Consider the following 22,877-nt stretch of genomic DNA (forward strand, 5'->3'; position numbering starts at 1 on the left):
TCTCATAATCTTTTTGCCTCTGTAAACAAAGGCCTATTGTAACATCCTTATGAAGTTTAGCTACTGAAGATAGTGCCACACATTTTTTACTACATTTTAGAGGGAAGAAATAAGTAATTAACTCTGCAAACTGAATTACCACATGAATACATGAATCTTCAATAATAATGATAATACCAATGTTAGTGATAATACCAATTCAATATTACAAATAAGCTAATTGTCTTTTTAAATTTACGTATTGTGCCTTTAATGCTAAAACTGTTTCAGATATTTCCAAACATAAAATGAATCCTTAATTATTTTTATAATCAAATGACCTATCTTCCATTTGCTCATGTAGTCCCAATAATCTCAAAGAAGCAACTACATCTGGATCCATTTTCACACTATTTGAGGTAACTGTTTTCAAAAGAAAAGCCAGCTCAATAAAATAATTAATCAATTTAAAGTCTAAGCTTATTATAAACAGCTGACTTGCAAACATATGACTGCTAACAACCATCAGCCCCATTCGTTTTATTCTTTTTAGCTTCATTTTAAATGCATTCTTTTCCTTTCTGGAAAAGAATTTTTCCTTATTATTACTGTTTTTTAAGTCAGGAAAAATTAACTTTATTCATTTTTGCTATTATATTTGCCTGAAACTTCACATCTCAATATACATGACAAATATTATTTTTAAATTTCCAACATCTGTAATATACCCACCAACTATGCTTCCCTTGGGGACCTGCCATTGTTCGGTGGCTGCTTCCTTTCTTCCCTCACTATAGAGGTGAGAGCTGCTCCACTTTCTTTGATGGTGACTCTTTAACTGAAGCTGTGTATTGTTTCTGCTTCCCATGACTAAGACAGAACCAGAGAATATTAGAGCTGGAGTGGACTTCAGAATCCATCCTGTCCACCCATCTTGCCTTATGCCTGAGGAATGAGATCCAGAGACGGAATATAGCTTGACATACACAGCTCAGTAGTGAGAGAACCAGGACACAATTTCAAATCATTTTCCTCAGAACTGTATGTTCACATTTTTATGTGCTTCCATTAAAATTTACTTTCCCATTTCCCTTCTGCATGAATTGCCCAAGGTCATTCTTCTTTAGCTGTCTACAAAGGATTTTGTACTTGGGTATCACAGTGTCTTTTTCCTTTGGATCATATCCATGCCTATGGATGCGGCTTACATCTTGCATGAATGCCATGTTGTCATGCCAGTCACCTCCCAGTGACCCGTGTTTTGCTTTTTGTTTTTTTTTTCCCCAAAGCATATACTATCTAAGCAATGGGATTATTTACTTCTCTTCTGTGTCTCCTTTAGTACCATGCATTATCCATGACAGTCCTCATTACTCTGGACTGTCATTGTTCATTTGGTTGCCTGTCAGTCCTTAGAGACAAAGAAAACATTTAATTTAATTCTGTATTTTTAGTGCACAGGAAGCCTCTTAACTTGTTTTTTGACATTGTCCAAAGGCCCAGTACAGCCATGGGTCCAGAAAACTGTCTTGATCCTGAAAACTTCTCTTCTTTCCCTCATCTTTCCTCCACCTCAAGGCCTCAGACTTTGTAGAAAATCAGGCAGTAATTTTGCTTTTGCACCAGAGTTGATTTTGGAGGTCGCCAGAGTGCTGGTGATTACTTCCTTAAGCTTTTCTCTCTCAGCATCAGTTCAGAGACTCCAACCCCAGAAAATGTTCCAGGTAGGAGGAACCACGGAGGAGTCTGGTGGTGAACTGTATTCTGGGAAGTAGCATCTCCACTGGTGTTGTGTTAAGTAGAAATCGATACAGGTGATACATACAAAGGAAAGTCTTTAAATATATTTTCCAGCTGGGCATACATGTCAATTTGTGTTTTTCACCTTTCTTCCATATTGATAATAACTTAATTCTCACAAACAATTTCATGCAAGATAAGAAACAGACCTGATCCGAACCAAAGAAGAAACATTAATTCTCTCTGTAGCTCTGGAATTAGGAATAGACCAATTTGTAAACTGAAGACATCAACATGCTTTTAAAAAGATTTTGCTCCATTTATATCTATTTTGCCAGCACATGGAAATAAAAACTGCCAGAAATAAAGTAGCCACATCATTCAAAATAGTGTTTCTTAAAGGGTGGTCCACAGGAAGGAATCATTTAAGAGGTTGTTAAAACTACATATTTCTGAGCCACCACCCCAAATCTGCTGAATCCTCATGAAAATAAAAGCACAAAATGTTAGCACACGGTGACATTGCAATGGCAAGATGATGTAGGAGAAGAACACCACATACAGCATGGGGAAAAGTGAATTCTTATCCTGTTTTCACCACAAACTAAATATGACACCTGGGCAAGTGGCTTAACCACCCTGGACAACAGTGGAGAATACGCTGGAGTGTATGTTCTGGAAAAGAATTTGTTGGAGAATATGTTGTTAGTATCCTCACTATAGTCTCTGATTATTTAATCCTCTCATGAAAGTACATTTTGCAGTTAGTTAATTATGTTGTATTCCCTATTCTAATTAATTTGTTTCCCAAGCATCCCATGGCCTCTTGAATATAAAGGAATTATCATATATGTCTCTCAGGCCATCTTTCAGGATCTTTAAGGTTAAAACATTTAATGTGATTTGAATTTTCACTGTGTACCAGACAATTATCTAGCTAAAACCTCAACAATTCTATAAGGTAGTTTGACACAATCTCCTTTTTGAATAAAAGGGCAATTTCATCCAATCAAATAGGTTGTACAAGCAAACTGTTGACCTCATGTTCCCCTTCTACCCAAATCTTGTTCACAGCAGGATCTCAACGTCTTTTTGACAGGAAATAGAAGTGCTAGAGCATGGAAATCTGCGGACACCTGCAAGAAGTGGACTTCCTTGCATTACAACCATTCTCTGGAGTGGTTGCAAGAAACGATTGAAGAGAACTAGAATCTGATCCGATGGCCAAAGTTGAGAGTGTATGTCATTGTACATTCTTTTTGGAAAGAGAAATTGCCCGAAGTGAGAATTTAAATCAATTTTTTGTATACTACCCTGTAATAGTGAGAGTTTTTGTTAAGTGAATTAGTAAATACCTTTTTAAACAACATACAGAGTTTGCTCATCATTTACTAGGCATTGAAAACATGACAAATGATATATCAAGCTTAAGGAAATCGTCAAAAACACAGATACTATTTTTGTATAAAGATTGCTATTAATTATAATATCAACAATGAAAACAATAGCAATCCAATTAGCACAATTCTGGCATGACAAGGACCCTAAAGATACCTAGAATGTTACAAAGAATATTTAGTGACATTGGAAAACAAGTTATATTATTATCTGTATCTCAATTGTCAATTGTCATGAATTTTTAAATGTCTATACATAGAAAAAAGAAATACATTAAAAATGCTAACAACTGTTATCTCTAAATTTTAGATAATTTAAAATCTTTCCCTTTACCTTTCTAAACATTCACAATTACTTAGAATGAATAGGAAATATTTCATAATCAGGAAGACACGTGTGTTCATTTAAAGACTCTCTTCAAGGAATGGGAAACTTTACTCATAAGAAAGCAATTGGGAATTCAATTAGCAGTAATTGGGATCCTAGGAGGATATATTGATGAAAATTAGTGATAAATGGCAACACCAATTAGTGATAATGGCAATCCATCAATTCAAATAAAACTAGGGATGAGATATGTCCTTCCACTTTGGGGATGTGATAGGAGCTTCCACACTGTCATGTGGCAGGAAGCAGAGAAGGGAGGAAGATGACATTCTTTTTTGGGGGCAAAGGAGAGAGCATCTATCATTGGAATCTGTTTCAAAGGATTTGGAGGTGGGCACAATGAGGTTGAGACTGTGCGTTGGATCCTGGTGTTGGCATTTTTAGCAAGGCTAACCTGGAGCATGTGGCCCAGCCCAGACTTCAGCTTTTTCATGCACCCCTCATCCTTTCCAACTGCAGTATTTCCTGGTCTCAAATCCTTGATGCCTGAGAGTGGCTTTCTGTCAAAGTGAAATATTGAGCCATAAACTGGAATTGTACATCTCCCTCTCAAAATATATGGCCAAGAAATGGGATTAAAACTGTGTTGGCAAATGTGGGTTATAACGATTTTACCTATTGGGAGCTATTCATCTGTATGTTGTTTTTATCATTTCAAATATTATTTGTGGAAGGAGAATGTGATTATTTGCCAAAATCTACATTATGTCATCTGCCCTGTTCTATAAACAGATTACACATACCATACAGACATAAGCAGAGGCTGTGGTTAGCTAATTATGTTTAATGCAAATGCTCACGTATGTACAATTCATTTTAAATGGATTAGTTATAAGTGCCATGTTTTAGTTACAGGACTTTTGGAAATACCTCATCATAGCAGGGCACCAGAGGCACTTACACTTCTTTTTTTTTTTTTAAATGAACACAAACCGTTTGGAATATGATATACAAATCTAATTTTTGAAAAAATACCCACTAAGTACATAATATGCTGTGAGATAATTTGGCAAAAGTGCTAATCTATATTACAAACAGGATTTGTCCAGGTGTACTTGTTGCCAAAAGAAAGCATTTTTATTTAAAATCTAGTATTACAAACTGTTTCCAAACACACTCATTTGATTAATAAAGCTAAACAGTGAAGCACAGCATTGGCCCTCACAGCAAATAATTCAGATTAAAATTTCAGTATAAAAGACTTTTGTTTCTTAGAGAAAGTTAAAATAATCCCATCATGCTCTACAGATGCAGCATTTCTATTGTTCACGCAAATTGCTGATCACCATGGCAGACATTTCTGCTTACCTACTCAATGTCTATTTCCCATTCAATTTTTGTAATATAACCTGATTTTCACTGAGACTGTATGTAGCCAGCTACAAACTGCATTTCCCAACCTCCTTTGCAGGTAGAAGCAGCCACGTGATCATTCTGGCCAATGAAACAAAAGAAACAAAAGTGGAAGGTCCTGGGAGAGACTTCAAGAAAAACTCTTTAAAAGCGACTCAGTTACATTGGTAAACAACGTTTGTTCTTCTACTTCCTACTTAATATGCTGGTTTTAGACAATCCAACTTGTGACCATAAGGCAACAGCCATGCATATGAGTGCTGCACCATAGACCTCTGAACAGAAAGCTGGAAGGAGTCTGTCTGCATCACTGATGGTATTACAGAGTCCCTGATACCAATTCTAAGCAGCTTAGCTCTGAGCTCCTTCTTTCGCAAAACTAATACAATTGATTCAGTGCATTCCTTAATGACAAAAGTACAAATTATGATTATTAGCTGAAGTTTACTGTTTGTAGATATTGTCAAAGTCTCTTAAAAATGGTCCGTTTCTGTGCCTGTGTTTGTACCAGCACCATGCTGTTTTGGTTACAGTAGCCTTGTAGTACAGTTTGAAATCAGGAAAAGTGATGCCTCCAGTTTTGTTCTTTTTGCTTAGGATTTCCTTGGCTATTTGGGCTTTTTTTTGTTTGTTTCATATTAATTTTAACATAGTTGAATCTATAAATTGCTTTGAGCAGTATGGCCATTTTATTGATATTGATTCTTCCTATCCATGAGCATGGAATCTTTTTTCATTTGTTTGTCCATTCTCTGATTTCTTTGAGCAGTGTTTTGTAATTCTCATTGTAGAGATCTTTCACCTCTCCCCTGGTTAGCTGTTTTCTTAGGTTTTTTATTCTTTTTGTGACAATTGTGAATGGGATTGCCTTTGTAGATCTGGCTCTTGGTTTGGCTGTTGTTGGTGTATAGGAATGCTAGTGATTTTTGTTCATTGATTTTGTATCCCACAACTTCGCTGAAGTTGTTTATCAGTTGGAGATCAATGGAACAAAATAGAAAGCCAAGAAATAAGGCCACACATCTACGACCACCTGATCTTCAACAAAGCTGACAAAAATGAGCAATGGGTAAATAACTCCTAATTCAACAAACGATGCTGAGATAACTAGCTAGCCATATGCAGAAGATTGAAGCTAGACTCCTTTCTTAAACCATACACAAAAATCAACTCAAGATGGATTAAAGATTTAAATGTGAAACCCAAAATTATAAAAACCTTGGAAGACAACCTAGGCAATACCATCCTGGACATGGGAACAAACGAAGTTTCATGACAAAGATGCCAAAAGCAATCACAACAAAAACCAAAATTGACATGTGAGATCTAATTAAACCTACGAGCTTCTGCAGAGCAAATGAAACTATCAACAGAGTAAACAGACAATATTTAGAATGGGAGAAAATTTTTGCAAACTATGCACCTGACAAAGTATCTTTGAGGAACTTAAACAAATTTAGAAGAGAAAAACAACCCCATTAAAAAGTAGGCAAAGAACAGGGACACTTCTCAAAAGAAGACACACATGCAGCTAACTAGTATGAAAAAAGAGTTCAATATCACTGATCTTAGAGAAATGCAAATAAAAACTACAATGAGATACCATCTCATACCAGTCAGAATGATTATTAAAAAGTCAAAAAATAACAGACGCTGGTGAGGTTGCAGAGGAAAAAAAACACTTATACACTGTTGGTGGGAGTGTAATTTAGCTTAACCATATGGAAAGCACTATGGCAATTCCTCAGACAGCTAAAAGCAGAACTATCATTTGACCCAGCAATTCCATCACTTGGTGTATACCCAGAGGAATATAAATCGTTCTACTGTGAGGACACATGATGCAAATGTTCATTGGAGCACTATTCACAATAGCAAAGACATGGAATCAACCTAAATGCCTATCAATGACAGGTCAGATGAAGAAAATGTGGTACATATACACTATGGAATACTATGCAGTCATAAAAAAAATGATCATGTCTTTTGTAGGAACATGGATGGAACTGGAGGCTATTATCCTTAGCAAACTAATGCAGGAACAGAAAACCAAATACCACATGTTCTCACTTATAAGTGGGAGCTAAATGATAAGAACACATGGACACACAGAGGAGGAAAAAGAGATGCTGGGGCCTGCTTGAGGATGGAGGGTGAGAGGAGTGAGGGGAGCAGAAAATGTAACTATTGGGTACTGGGTTTAATACCTGGGTGATGAAACAATATGTAAAACAACGCTTGTACAGGTGGATCGCGAGGTCAGGAGTTCAAGACCAGCCTGGCCAAGATGGTGAAAACCCATCCCCACTAAAAATACAAAAAAATTAGCCAGGTATGGTGGTGGGCGCCTGTAATCCTAGGTACTCAGGAGGCTGAGGCAGAGAATTGTTTGAACCTGGGAGGCGGAGGTTGCAGTGAGCTGAGATCATGCCACTACACTCCAGCGTGGGCGATAGAATGAGACTCTGTCTCCAAAAATAAAAATAAAAAATAAAAAACCAACTCCTCTAATCCCAGGCATTGGGAGGCCAAGGGGGGTGAACCACCTGAGGTCAGGAATTTGAGACCAGCCTGGGCAACATGGTAAAATCCCATCTTTTCTAAAAATACAAAAAATTAGTCAAGTGCGGTGGCATACACATATAATCCCAGCTACTTGAGATTGGGAGGCCAAGGCGGCAGGAGAATCGTTTGAACCTGGGAGGCGGAGGTTGCAGTGAGCCAAGATCATGTCACTGCACTCCAGCCTGGGCAACAGAACAAGAATCCATGTCAAAGAAAAGAAGAAAAAAATAGCTTGTTTCCCAGTGAAACTCTTTTTTTGATGAATAAAATAGTGTTTGAGTGACTCAGAAGCGTAAAGAGCTTCTCCTTCATACACTTCGTGCATTGCTTCTGGGAAGGCTTTTTACTTCTGAAGAATGTTTTTTAGTATTACAGAGTTATACTCTTCTTTATAAGCCATGGTTTCTTAATATAAACATCTTTGGATGGTCTTCATGTGTTCCAAAGTTGTATATTTGCTCCAGTATGGTATAAGCAATTTTAACGCCAACAACTGGTGTTTACCATGAGAGTGTGGATGAATGTTCTTGCTTAAAGAAAAGAAGAGCCCAGTGGTAACCCAGTCACATAGTCACATATTCCATTCTATAACCAAAAGTGTCTTATAAGTATTTCCATTGAAATTCAGTTCTAATATGGGGCTTATTGAACCTAAAACATCTGAATTATCATATCTGATTCATTACTTAGTTATGAAAGCCCAGAAGGTTAATGAAGTATCAAAATTATGTACGTATGTGTTTTGTTTTGTTTTATTTTGTTAAGACGGAGTCTCTGTCTGTTGCCCAAACTTCTCAGATTCAAGTGATTCTCCTGCCTCAGCCTCCTGAGTAGCTGGAACTACAGGTGTGTGCCTCCACGCCCAGCCAATTTTTGTATTTTTAGTAGAGACAGGGTTTTTCCATGTTGGTCATGCTGGTCTTGAACTTCTGACCTCAGGTGATTCGCCTGCCTTGGCTTCCCAAAGTACTGGGATTACAGGTATGAACCTCTGCGCCCAGCCCATATGTGGTTTTAATTAAGTGCCCTTTGTTCAGTGCTTCCTTGGAGAAATTAATAGATACTACAAAATGGAGATAAGGGCCTTTATCCTACACTGTCATAATTATTACATGTTATATAACTTCTTTCAGATTAAAGTAGACAGGAGGTAGGTTTACAAACTAAATAAATTCTGAATATTTATCTTTATAATAATGGTTTTCTTCTCTATTCTGGAAATACATATTGGTTGATTTTTCTTTTTTCTTTTTGTTTCTTTTTTGAGATGGAGTCTTGCTCTGTCACCCAGGCTGGAGTGCAGTGGCACGATCTCGGCTCACTGCAAGCTCCACCTCGTGGGTTCACGCCATTCTCCCGCCTCAGCCTCCCGAGTAGCTGGGACTACAGGTGCTCGCCACCACACCCGGCTAATTTTTTGTATTTTTAGTAAAGACAGGGTTTCACGGTGTTAGCCAGGATGGTCTTGATCTCCTGACCTCGTGATCCGCCCGCCTCGGCCTCCCAAAGTGCTGAGATTACAGGTGTGAGCCACCTTTCCTGGCCTTGATTTTTCAATTAACTCATAATGTTTCCTCTAATTTTAATACTTTTTTAAACCGAGAGTGTCATTTACAGCAACATGAATGGAACATTTCATTTCATTATGTTAAATGAAAGTGCTAAGTGAAGGCAGATACAGAAAAACAAACGTGGCATGTTCTTACTCATACGTAGGAACTAAAAAAGTTAATCTCATGGATATAGAAAGTAGAATAATAATAGATACTGGAGGCTGGGAAGGGGGTGCCTGTGGGTGGGAGGGGTTGGTTAATGGGTACAAACGTACAGTTAGTGAGAAGGGATACATTCTAATGTTCAATGGCAGAGCAGCATGGTCATAGTTAGCATATTGTATATTCAAAGTTATATATTTCAAAGTTGCCAGAAAAGAGGACTTGAAATGTTCCCAACACACCCCAAATACCCAAACTTGATCATTATACAGTATATGCATAGAACAAAATATACATGTACTCCATAATGTATACAAATACTAGTATCAATAAAAACTGCTTTGTCCACCATATTTAATCTCCTAATAATTTGTGCAATTGTTTATTACCATCATCATTATTGAACATTTTTTATATAATTGGATAGTCCTGGTTAGTGATAAGAGTGGTAACCATACAACCAAAAGGAGGAGTTTAGGCATCCATCCCTCATTTATTATCAACATTTTGTTGTAGGACTTTCTCCTTAGTTCAGCTGAAAACCAGGTTCTTGGCACATGGCGATGAGAGATCAGGCTCACAGACACTTCGAAGGGTGAGAAAAATGGAATTTCTTGGGCAAAAAGAAAAAAAGGGGAAACAGGACTCTCAGCAGAGCGAGAGTGCTGCTAGGATAGACTTCCCACCTAGCAGATTGAATTCTAGGTTCCACCCTGCAACAGGAGAGGCCAGGCTTCTCTCCTCCCATGCAAACGGCACAAACTTCTTGAGGTCCCAACCCAGTGCGCACTCCTCCCAATGCACAGACCAGTTGGAGTTTTTCCGGGGACCCCTTTACACTTAGCTGTCTCAATTTCATTATTCAGGGTTCCTTTTATCTACTAAAGACACAATGGTAAGCCATTTTTAAATGCCACGTTTAAATGTGCTAGGTTAATAGCGGGAGTAGAGAGGGTGTTTGGAATTACCAAACAGACACAGAAAGCATTAAACTTTAAAAGCTTTTATTTATGTATAATATCTTCTATAATCAATATACTCCACCTGAATCACTTAAAATATATTCTATTACCCTTTTTATGCTGTTTCCTAGAACTTGGCTAGAATTGTAATTTTATATTTGAGTGGGATATAAATGCTAAATGTTTTGAAATAAAGCCTTACAACCTGAGTATTAAAAAATGTAGGAATAATTATGAGTCTAACATCCCTAGGAACAAAATATACTTACATCAATATGCAAATTATCTCTTTATAATAATCTGCATAATGAAGAACATTATAATTTTTCTTAGTTTCACACAGCCGTTAACAAACCATCTGTATGCCTAATATTGATGCTGTCTTTCCCTAGTGTACTGGGCAATCTAAGACAGGGAAATAAAGATAAGGTTTGGATTGAAGAGTGAGGTAAGATTTAACATTATTAGACAGACAAATCATACATATAACCGTGAATTAAATACCACGCTTGCTTGTGGATTGTTGAGCATCAATTCTTCAAAACAGTGTCTGCTCATTTAATAAGAATTTATATTCTATTATGAAAGTTCTCGATCTCAGTTTTAGGTTTCCTGTCTTATGAACTTTTTAATCTTATTTTAAAACAACTTTACTGAGGCTTATTTTATGTACAGTCACGTGCCTCGTAGTGACTTTTCAGTCAAAGATGGACCACATATTCGAAGGTAGTCCCATAAGATTATACTGCATTTTTACTATACCTTTCCTGCTGTTTAGCTATTTCTTTTGTGTTTTGGTTCGCAAACACTACTGTGTTACTATTGCCTACAGTATTCAGTACAGTAACATGCTTTGCAGGTTTGTAGCCTAAGAGCAATAAGCTATGCCATCTAGCCTAGGTGTGTGTGTAGTAGGCTGACCATCTAGGCTTGTGTAAGTACACTCTATGTTGGCACAGTCACTAAATTGCATACTGATGCATTTCTCAGAATCCACACCCTTCATTAAACAACACATAACTGTACAACAAATACACCCATTCTAAGTGTGCAGTTCAATGAGTTTTTACATATGTATGGACTCATGTAACTGCCCCCTCAATCATGAAATAAAATATCTCCATCATGCCAAAATGTTTTCTCCTGCTTCTTTGCAGTCTTGTCCCAGGCAACCATTGATCTTAAAGGAGATCAGACAGACACTCTTCTGTGTCTTTGTCTTTTTTCCCTTTAGTATGATTTTGAGATTCATCCACATTGTTAGCTGTATCAGTGGTTTGTTCCTTTTAACTAAATAGGATCCCATTATATGAATAAACCATCATTTCTTTATTAATTCACCTGTTGATGGACATTTTGATTCTTCCCAGTTTTTGGCAATTATGAATAAAGCTGCTATGAACATTCATATACAAATTATTGTCTGAGTGTGTGTTTCAGTTTACCTTGGGTAAATACCTAGGAGGGAAATTGTTGGATCACATGGTAAGTGTGTGTTTAACTGTAAAACAAAACATAACAAAAACAGCACATTGTTTTCCAAAATGGTTGTAGCATTTTGTTCCCACTGCCAGTATGAGGGCATTCCAGGTCCTCCATATCTTAACCAACTTTTGGAACCATTAGACTTCTTAATTTTAGCCATTCTGACAGTTTATAGCAAGCTTGTCCAACCCACAACCCAGGATGCATTTGAATGTGGCCCAACACAAATTCATAAACTTGGGCGGCGCGGTGGCTCAAGCCTGTAATCCCAGCACTTTGGGAGGCCGAGACAGGCGGATCATGAGGTCAGGGGATCGAGACCATCCTGGCTAACACGGTGAAACCCCGTCTCTACTAAAAAAAACACAAAAAACTAGCCGGGCGAGGTGGCGGGCGCCTGTAGTCCCAGCTACTCGGGAGGCTGAGGCAGGAGAATGGCGTAAACCCGGGAGGCGGAGCTTGCAGTGAGCTGAGATCCGGCCACTGCACTCCAGCCTGGGCGACAGAGCGAGACTCCATCTCAATAAAAAAACAAAAAAAAAACACCAAAAAACAAAAACATAAACTTTCTTAAAATATTATGAGATTTCTTTGCAATTTTTTTTAGCTCATCGGCTATCATTAGTGTTAGTGTATTTTATGTGTGGCCCAAGACAATTCGTCTTCTTCCAATGTGGCCCAAGAAAGCCAAAAAATTAGACACCCCTGGTGTGTAGTAAGATATCATTGTGGTTTTAATTTGAATTTCCTTGATGGTTACAGATGTTGAACATCTTTTATGTCATTATTGGCCATTTTATATTTTCTTTTGTGAAGTGTCTGTCTTTCCTGAACACAGGCCTTTTAACAGATTTATATATATCAAAAGTATTTCCTTTACTTAAGTGGTTTGACTTTTCTTTAACAGTTTACTTTAAAGGGCATATATTTTTAGTTGTTTCCAAAGTCTAATTTTATGTATACATTTTTTTTTTTAAATTTCATGGCTTGTGCTTCTTCTGTCAAAATATTTGGTTGTGCAACAGACAAAAAGTTTTTCCTATGTTTGCTTCCAAAATTGTACAGATTTGCACATACATACATGTCTATACTTAATTTTGAGTTAATTTTCATGAATGATATGGAGTACATTCTTTTCTAAAATGCTTTTTTTCCCCATCCCTATCTCTTTTTTCTCTTTCTGAGACTCCAGTTATACATCTGTTACAATGCTTGATATCTTTTCATAGGTCACAGACACTCTGTTCGTTTTTGTTTCTTTAGATTTTCTTTTACCTAACCTTCAGTTTGAATAGAGTTTCAATAGTTTTTATTGTTTTGTTTCCTTTTTTTTTTCTTTCTTTCTTTTCTTTTTTTTTTTTTTTTGAGACAGGCCCTCTCTCTGTTGCCCAGGCAGGAGTGCAGTAGTGTGATCTTGGCTCATTGCAGCCTCAGCCTCCTGAGGCTCAGGTGATCCTCCCACCTCAACCTCCCAAGTAGCTGGGACCACAGGCATGCACCACCATGCCTGGCTAATTTTTGTATTTCTAGTAGAGATGGGGTTTCACCATGTTGTCCAAGCTGGTCTAGAACTCCTGGCCTCAAGTGATTTGCCCACCTTGGCCTCCCAAAGTGCTGAGATTACAGGTGTGAGCCACTTACTGATTTGTTTTCAAGTTCATAGTTCTTTTCTTTCACAGCTACTAATCTGCTTTAAGTCTGACAGTGATTTTTTTCATTTTATTGTATATTTTAGCCCTAATAGTTCAATTTGTTTACTTTTCTGTCTTCTGTTTCTGTTCTCAAGATGTTCATATTTTCTTTTAAATCCTTTGCTCTATTTTTGATTTTTAAATAGCTACTTTAAGGTTCTTTTTTCTAATTTCGTGTTATTGATAAACAATTTTCTTATTGACAAATTTTCTCCTGGGTGTGGGTCATAAATTGATGCGTTTTTGCATAGTTAGCAATTTGTGAGTGGATGCTAGACACAGCGTGTGTTACATTGTTGAGCACTTGCATTTTATTTTCTTCCTTTAGTGTTGAAGTTTATTTTGGCAAGCAGATACATTACTTCTACCTTTGCATAATATTTTCCACAATTGTTTTGAAATATTGTTAAGATGGGTCTAGAGTAGTCTTTTTGTAATCCTAGTTTAGACTTACTACTAAGACAAGACTTTCTGTGATCTCTACTGAATGCCCTAAATGTTCAATGATACTTTTTACTGCCTGGTTAGAATCAAACACCTCCCAGCACTATTGACCTCTGGGATTATTGTTATTATTATTTTTTCAGCTTAAAGCTCTCTGGCAGTTGTTCTTTTTCTGACCTTATGAAGTTTGACCCTAAGCATGCCTAAATTAGTATTTAACCAATGAATTAAAGATTCTGAAATTCTTTCTCTGTGTAGGTCACACCTCCCAGTACTCTGCCCTGAAAATTCTAGCAGCCTCAGCCTCCCCAAATTTCATTCTCCTTTCATCAATTTACACCATCCTGCTCTATTTTGGGTTCTCTCCCTGAATCATAGTCTAAAAATTGCCTCCAAAACGAAAACTTGACAATTTTATGACCTACCTCCTTAGCCACCATTCTTTCAGGGATCATAATTCTAATCTGTCTATTCTCCAATTCCTGAAAACAATTGTAAAATATATATGTTCAGGTTCTTTTGCTATTATAGTTAGAGGACAAGTTCTATACCAGCTATTTCAGTTGAAAGAAGAAGGCTCACTCTTATAATTTTATGGTCATAGTCATTTATTTTTACTATATAAATGAGGATGGGTGCTTTATAAACACTCCTACTGTTTGCTGGCCTCTTTATTTTGCAACTTTATTTGATTAGGCATGTATCAGATAAAGTATTTTTATCACCATAGGTTCCTTTCTTCTTAATCTAGACCTATGACAATCCTCCGTTTTCTACAGTTCTCCCAGAAGTATGCATTAGTTTAGTTTAATAGTAGAACTCCTCTGTTAGGAAATGATATTCCTTTAGAGCAAATTTATCCAGCACACAGCTCACAGGACAACTTTGAATGAGGCCCAACACAAGTTTGCAAACTTTCTTAAAACATTATGAGACTCTTTTGCAATTTTTTAAGCTCATCAGCTATCATTAGTGCTAGTGTATTTTAAGCGTGGCCCAAGACAATTCTTCTTCCAACATGGCCCAGGGAAGCCAAAAGATTGGACACCCTTGCTTTAGAGGTAACAAAGTCCTAACAAATTAGGGGAGGAAAAAACAAAACTGTTACCTTAATATAAAGAAAAAATACATGTAAAACTTTATACAATATACAAATAAAAGAATACTACCACAAGGGCTGAGGCTAGGATGCCAGCTGGGCGGAGCGGCACATGCCTGTAATCCTAGCACTTTGGGAGCCTTAGGTGAGAGGATCACTTGAGCCCATGAGTTTGAGACCAGCCTGGGCAACCTGGTGAAACCCCATTTCTAAAAAAAAAAAAAAAAACATACAAAAATTAGCTGTGCATGATGTTGAGAGCCTGTAGTTCCAGCTACTCAGGAGGCTGAGGTGAGAGGATCACCCGAGTCTGGGGAGGTAGAGGCTGCAGTAAGCCGAGATTACACCACTGCACTCTAGCCTAGGTGATAGACTGAGACCCTTTTCCCCAAAAAATAAAATAAAATGCAATAAAATAAAGTAAGAAGAAAAAGAAAAAAGGATAGGATGTCTGTTATGCTATTTCTAGAAACAACAAAAATGAGTGATTTTACATTTTTTGTGAGTTTTAGAGTCAACTCAATCCAAATAGGGGTGTAAACCTACCATGACTGTTCTTGTCACTTGTTCTTCCTACCCTCAGCCCATTGTCTGTCCACTGGATAGCCCTGTTGAACCTCAGAATGACTCTTATCAGCCTTTACCCTGCTCTACACTTCCAAGCCACTACAGTGATCCTCCTGTTTGTTCTTTGATTACTCTGGATTTTTCACTGTTATTACACTTGTCAAATTGTGTAGCAAACAGCTGTTTATTGACTTGATTCCTCAACAGGACTGCAAACACTTAAAAGAAGGACTGGCCGGGCGTGGTGGCCCACACCTGTAATCCCAGAACTTTAGGAGACCGAGGCGGGATGATCACCTGAGGTCAGGAGTTTGAGACCAACTTGGCCAACATGGTGAAACCTCGTCTCTCCTAAAAATACAAAAAATAGCTGGGCATGGTGGCATGTGCCTGTAATCCCAGCTACTCAGAGGCTGAGGCAGGAGAACCACTTGAACTTGGGAGGTGGAGGTTGCAGTGAACCGAGATCACGCCACTGCACTCCAGCCTGGGTGACAGAATGAGAGTCTGTCTCAAGACGTAATATAGAATTTATCATGAAAATAGTTTAAATTTTAGTTCTAATTTTAGCCAACAACAATATCTTTCTCATTTATAATTTGCCTATTTCAAGGCCCACAGATGACGAGTAAAAGAAAAATAAAATTGGCCGGGCATGGTGGCTCACGCCTGTAATCCCAGCACTTGGGGAGGCCAAAGTGGGTGGATTACCTGAGGTCAGGAATTCAAGACCAGCCTGGCCAACATGGTGAAACTCTGTCTCTACTAAAAATACAAAAATTAGCCAGGCGTGGTGGCACACCCCTGTAATTCCAGCTACTCGGGAGGCTGAGGCAGGAGAATTACTTGATCCTGGGAGGCAGAGGTTGCAGTGAGCCAAGATCATGCCACTGCACTCCAGCCTGGCTGACAGAGCAAGACTCTGTCTCAAAAAAAAAAAAAAAAAAAAAAAAAAGAAAAGAAAAGAAAAAGACAATCATTTCTTTTCCTTTTACTCAACTGATATGTGAGTTAGTTACTGTACTAGATTGTAAGCAGGGTCAATTTGTTATTTAATTCTGTCTTTCACAGATTGCTTATTGTAAATGGCCAATAAATACTTGCTGAATAGATGGAAGAATAAAAACTGAACAAACAAACAAAAAAAGCCTACACTGGTATAGTCTCTCAATATACATAAGCAAAATTAAGTATAGAAACAAACAAGATAAGAGTCAGAAAAATTATGAGATATAAACCCTCAAGTATTTAAAAATGTTTATAATTTAGTTTCAGGTATAAAGAAATTTGTAATAGAATTTTTCCTTGAGAAAGAAAAGCTGGATTTTGCAAGACCTATAAGAGGCTGTCAGTTACTACCTAAGGTAAAATCTTAAGAGTGGCTTTGGATTACAACAGATTTCATGGATAATAATATTGGGAACTGTATTTCACTTGTTACTTTGAATAGTAGATGTAAGCTTGGGACTTTTTTCTACTTATTAGTGTTAGATTCAGAATATTAAAAAAATTAAAAACTCTTAATTTCTGAATTTCAAGGATTTTAAGATTTAAAATTTTCATAAGGCAAAGCACAGAGTATGGAGTAGAGATCCCTTATACCTTTTCATCAAACACAAAAGAGAAAGCAGGCCTGCAAGCAGAACCAAGTTAAGAGAGATTTTAAAAGGTGTTTATTTAGAAGAATTTCTGGTATGACTAGTTTAATTTGAATAATATGAAACATCCACAAATAAGATAATAGTTTAAAAATTTCAAAGAAAAATAAAATTGTTCAAATGTCTGTGACAATTAGAGTCCTATGCTTTGATATTCAAATGATTCTGTTGAGAAAAATAAAAAGATAAACTATTAATAATTTTAAAATGCAGAAAATAATACCTCCCAAGAAAAGTGTGTAATAATATAATTAAATCATGAACTTCACTTCCCTAAAAAGTTGATATTCGCTGTGATCTAATATTTTATGCTTGATCTCTAGAATATAGAACAAATGCAAATATTGAAAATGTTGTAGTTTTCTAACATCAAGTATAATTTCTGAGACATTTTCTCCATTACTAGCTATCATGAATCAAAGACAAAAATCCCTGGTTACTTTACTTATTAAAGCATGTAGCTCCTAAGTGTTCTTCTGATGAATAATGACAAGAATCCCAAGCCAGTTTCACTCACTGAACCAAGAGATATTAAAGCCACAAGAATCCAAATGTTCGTCTGCCGAAGCCCCTCATTTTAGAAATAAGAACGTTAAAGTACTGAGAATAATCTCTCTGAAGTCACATCAGTTGTTTTTGTTTTCTCTTCTCTATGTAATGGTGCAAATGTAACAGACTAGAGATTTTCCACTAATACATCTTCTAAGGGCACCAGAGTTTTCTTCAAAGTGCTCAGAGAAAACAGACAGTAGTATATTCAAAGAGTTAATATTTCCCCACTAATGCCATATGTAATATTATCAAATATGTGTTACAAATTTACACAGTACAATATGTGTATGTTTGAGAAATTGGATTGTCTCATTTAGTTGCATCTAAAATACTTTAATTACTATTAAGTGAATTTATGTAGGAAAATAATTCATAGAATGGTCATCAGATCTAAGAGGAAACATGATTATTACTGCTCTGTGTGACTGATTTGAAATAAAGCTTAGGTTAAAACTATAAAATAGGTTTCTAAAAACATGTTTGCATGTATTTGAGAAAGGACAGGGACCTTTTTCTCTACTCTTTTCTTCTCCATCATCAATTCTCAAGTTTTTTAGTATAAATCTCTATATAGAAAACTAAAAGTATAGTTTGTAATTTACTGACCAGGAAACAGAATGACAGAGGGAAGTATAAGACTTCTATGAAAGACATGGAACTGCCCGTGGTGTAGAATACAAACAATTAGCCTGCATCTTTAGCTGTTGAGAGTTCACTGTTGCAAAATTATATTCAAAAGTTTTTATCCTGCATGTTCTATCTGTCGGACAAATAATTCCAGCACTGGACATAGGATTCATCATTTGCTTGTGCAGCTGGACAGATCACAGGCTGTGCTGAAGTGTTGTGTTATTTCTCCAGCCTTGTACTACACAAAGCATCACTGCACATTTTTGAAAACCCATTAAGACTATGAAAGGCAAGCATACAAAATAATGTAATCCATGCTCCAATCTGATCTTACTGTAAAAATCCACAGAATTGTTTATAGCGTCCCAAACTCAGCTTTGTGTTTAGTGGGGGAAATGTCTGCCTCATGAAGGCATGGTCCTGCCCTGTTTGTACGCATTTTTAGGAGACAGTGAAATACAACATCCTTTTGCAAAGCTTGATAGGGAATTTCTGAGAGGAATAGAAGCTTTCACAGATACTGTCTGAATGAATTAATTTTGGACACTATTTCAGCGAGGCACATTTTCATTGATATTTCAAAAATGTGTCATATTTCCAATTCTTAGACTTACTCTTTTGAATGATAACTAGATCCCTACATTTAATTTTTCTTCTAGCATAAGAAGCAAGACTGAATGTACGGTAGCAATAACCATGTGCTTTCATTTTGTGCTGGGCAAGAGGAAAGAAACAAGTGTTTATGTGTTTGTTCTGCAACTCTGCAGCACCAAAAGGAACAAAAAGTGTTTTGTTGGGGAAAAAAAATTCATTTTTAACCACATTAGCTTCAGTTCCTCTGAACAAAAATTACTTATTTTAACTAACTGATTTTTTTTATTACACAACTGCTGTATTTGAATGGCAACATTAATGAAGAACCAAACATGAAAATGTGTTTCCATCTTTACAGTTATTTTTTTCAGCCATTAAAGTAAAATCTAGCCCCCTTCAATAAATGTAACTTATATTCACTTTTTGTAATTAAGAAAACTATTTATATTTTTGTTGTATTACTTCACCATCTGACTGCATGTCTCTTTGCTGTAAAATGGCATTGATAAACCCAATACCATATGTCCCATTGTTCATCAGTGCACCTCGGACGTGTCTTATGTTTAGAAATTCATGAATAATAACATTTGGGAAATGAAAAGACAAGGAAAATCTCTAAAGATTTGTATCTCAAGATTCTGTATAGTCTGTACAACTTTATGCAGACAGCATACTATATGAAGCCTGCCAAAGTTTTATTCTTTTAACATTTCCTGAGTATGATTTTTCTAGAAATGAGCAACTCCCAAAAGTAACTGCATCAGGGACTGCAGACAGCTCTGTTCCCTGGGAAGGCCCAAGTAGAGAGTGGAGCAGGAGAGTTTAGCTCAAAGATACCAGTCCAGTGAATCAGGAACCCAAGAATTTAATATCCCAATCCTAATCCAGAAAGGGATGAACTAGATGTCTTTTCTCTAGTGATAAGTTTTAAACTTATCAAAACTGTGCTGTGCAATTTGCAATTGCAAAATTGTGAAACCAACCCAAATGCCCATCAATCAACGAGTGAATAAAGAAACTGGTATATAGATATAGGATGGAATACTACCTAGTCATAAAAAGGAATGAATTAACAGCATTTGCAGCGACCTGGATGAGATTGGAGACTATTATTCTAAGTGAAATAACTGAGGAATGGAAAAACCAAACATCGTATGTTCTCACTGATATGTGGGAGCAAAGCTATGTATATTCTTAAGAGAAATGAGAGCATATGTCTACACAAAAACCTGTACATTAATGTTTATACCATTATTATTCATAATAGCCAAAAAGTAGAAATAATCCAAATATCCATCAACTGATAAATTGACAAGCACAGAGAGACATAGCCATACAAAAGAATATCATTAGGCCATAAAAAGGAATGAGATACTGATACATGCTACAACAATCTTAAAAACATTATGCTTAGTGAAAGAAGCCAGTCACAAAAGACCACATATTGTATGATTCCATTTATATAAAGCATCAAACAAAGGCAAATACGTAAGGACAGAAAGTAGATTAGTTTAATATAGTAACTAAAGTTGAATATTACACAGTAATCCCAGCACTTTGGGAGGCTTAGGCAGGTGGATCACTTGAACCCAGAAGTTCAAAACCAGCCTGGGCAATATGGAAAGACCCTGTCTCTACAAAAAGTTATCTGGGTATGATGACATGCACCTGTAATCCCAGCTATTTGGGAGGCTGAGGTGAGAGAATCACCTGAGCCTGGGAGATAGAGGCTGCAGTGAGCCGTATGTTGGTGTCACTGCACTGCACTCCAGCCTGGGTGACAAAGTGAGATCTGTCTAAAAAATTAAAAAAAAAAATAGTTGTTTTGAGGACAACTTAAAGACATAGGAAAATGCTCAGAAAACATTTAGGTAGAAAAAAATAGGGTGTATCTTTTTTGGAAGGTAAAACTGGTATTAGAAAGGAAGTCATATTTTTAAAAGATAATAGAGATATCCAAAAGTATGCTTTTACAATTTTTCGTAAATTGTATTACATTTAAACTAAATGCCACTTTAATGTTCTAACATTTATCTGAGGCAACAACTTTTACTGTGAAGTATTTCAGAATAGAATGTAGTCTCTCAAATAAAATCACTCAATCCTTTGAATAACCCGCAACTTAAAATTTAAGTTTTTGATCAGTCTGAAATGCAATGAGTGAATGTCATTTTCTTCCTCTGAATTGAGAAATAGTATATATATTACTTTTATTGGAAAAACTCCAGAAATATGATTATGTCCTATGAAATCAAAACTGTATTTTGATTGATCACCTACAAATTTCCGGAGACGGCTAGACATGGCAAATATACAGGACAGAATCACTACCCTCAAGGATTAATGGGAAAAGAACACGTACAAATAAGTAACAGTCAGTGTCCTTGAGTGGTGCAATTTTAAATCTGTACAGCTCCAGAGGTTGTGAGAGGGAAGCGAAATCACCTTTTGGAGGCATGAAGTGAATTGTCAGTGATTGCTTCTTATGGGAGATGATGTTTGAGCAGAGTATTGAAAAATAAGTAATAATTCTAACATTCAAATGAAGGCTACTAGAGCTGTGGGGTATGTGATGTTAGGCAAAGCGATCAACCTGAACCAGAGCAATAAGATTTGACATCGTTCTATGGTCTTGGGCCAACATGTAGTTCAGGAGTGTTGTAGAGAAAAGTCCAATGGAAAAGAAATGTAATATGAAATTTAACAGAAGGACAAGACTTTGGAAGATAATGGATTGCATACATATTAGGATTTAGCTTGACTAAAGGTATCAGAAATTCAAAATAATATTGGCTCATAGAAGACAGGAGTTTATTTTTCCCACCCATGTTATTGTTTGAGGAAGCCGGTCTATGACAAGTTTGGAAGCTCGGTGATGCTAATAAATTCAGGTTCTCTTTTGCTTGCTACTCCACCATTTTTTGTATCTCACCACACAAGTTCAAAGAGCTGTTCTAGCCCTAACCCTCATATCTACAATTCAGTTATTAGGAAAGAGAAAAGGATGAAGAAAGACATGCTACCTCTCTGTCAGTCTGTTCTGGCTGCTATATAAAATATCATAGACTGGGTAGCTTGTAAATAACAAAAATTTATTTCTCTTAGTTCTGGAGGCTGGGAAGTCCAAAATCAAGGTATCCATAGATTCCAGTATCTGGTGAGGCCTGCTTCCTTGTTCATAGACAGCGATCTTCTTGCTGCGTGTGTCTTCACATGGTAGAAAAGGGTAAAGAAGCTCTCTGAGGTCTCTTTTATAGGTCCTTAATCCCATTCATGAGGGCTCTGCCTACCAAATCACTTACCAACAGCCCAAGCTCATAATACCCTCATATTGGGGCTTAGGATTTTAACATAAGAACTTTAGGGGGATGCAGACATTTAATCTATAGCATTGTCTTTAAGGACACTTAGCAGAAGTGCTACGTGGCACTCTTGCTTAAACGCTATTGACCAGACATATTTAACTCACAATGAGTTAAAGGCAAGCTGGGAATTCAACCTTCAGTGTGATCAGCTATGTCTTCTAAAGATGGCAGCAGGCAACTGGTCCTATTATGGAAAGAAAAGGGAAAATGGATATTAGAGGTCAACTAGCAGTCCCTGGCAGGCCATCCTAGGACTCTTATAATAAATCTCATAAGGCATAGAGAACCACTGCAGGCTTTAAGAGGGGGTAACCTGGCCAGCATGGCGAAACCCCATCTCTACTAAAGATACAAAAATTAGCCAAGTGTGGTGGTGGGCACCTGTAATCCCAGCTACTCAGGAGGCTGAGGCAGGGAGAATCCCTTGAGCTCAGGAAGCAGAGGTTGCAGTGAGCCGAGATTGTGCCACTGCACTCCAGCTTGGATAACAAAGTGAGACTCTGTCTAAAAAAATTGGGGGTGGAGGGGTGGGCGTGACGGGAGTAGAACAATCAGATTTATCGAGGTGCAAAGGATGGATTAGAGCGTGGCAAGTAGGGAGAAAAACTGGTTAAGAGGCTATTGCAGAAACCCAGACAAGAAATGAAACAATGGCAGTGGGTATAGAGAAAGGAGCATAGGTTTCCAACATAA

The 22,877-nt window shown here is 37.0% G+C and overlaps 1 long non-coding RNA gene across 1 annotated transcript in view; it reads left to right on the forward strand.

The window, feature by feature from the left end:
• LOC105483615 (uncharacterized) overlaps window positions 1-22,877 on the forward strand; it is a 185,226-nt gene that overhangs the window by 131,178 nt on the left and 31,171 nt on the right. Inside the window, exon 3 of the long non-coding RNA XR_988435.2 lies at window positions 10,443-10,547. This is a non-coding gene — a long non-coding RNA (uncharacterized lncRNA). The remainder of the gene's footprint in view (window positions 1-10,442; window positions 10,548-22,877) is intronic.

This window comes from Macaca nemestrina, chromosome 8, assembly GCF_043159975.1.
Source record: "Macaca nemestrina isolate mMacNem1 chromosome 8, mMacNem.hap1, whole genome shotgun sequence".
Classification (NCBI taxonomy): domain Eukaryota; kingdom Metazoa; phylum Chordata; class Mammalia; order Primates; family Cercopithecidae; genus Macaca; species Macaca nemestrina.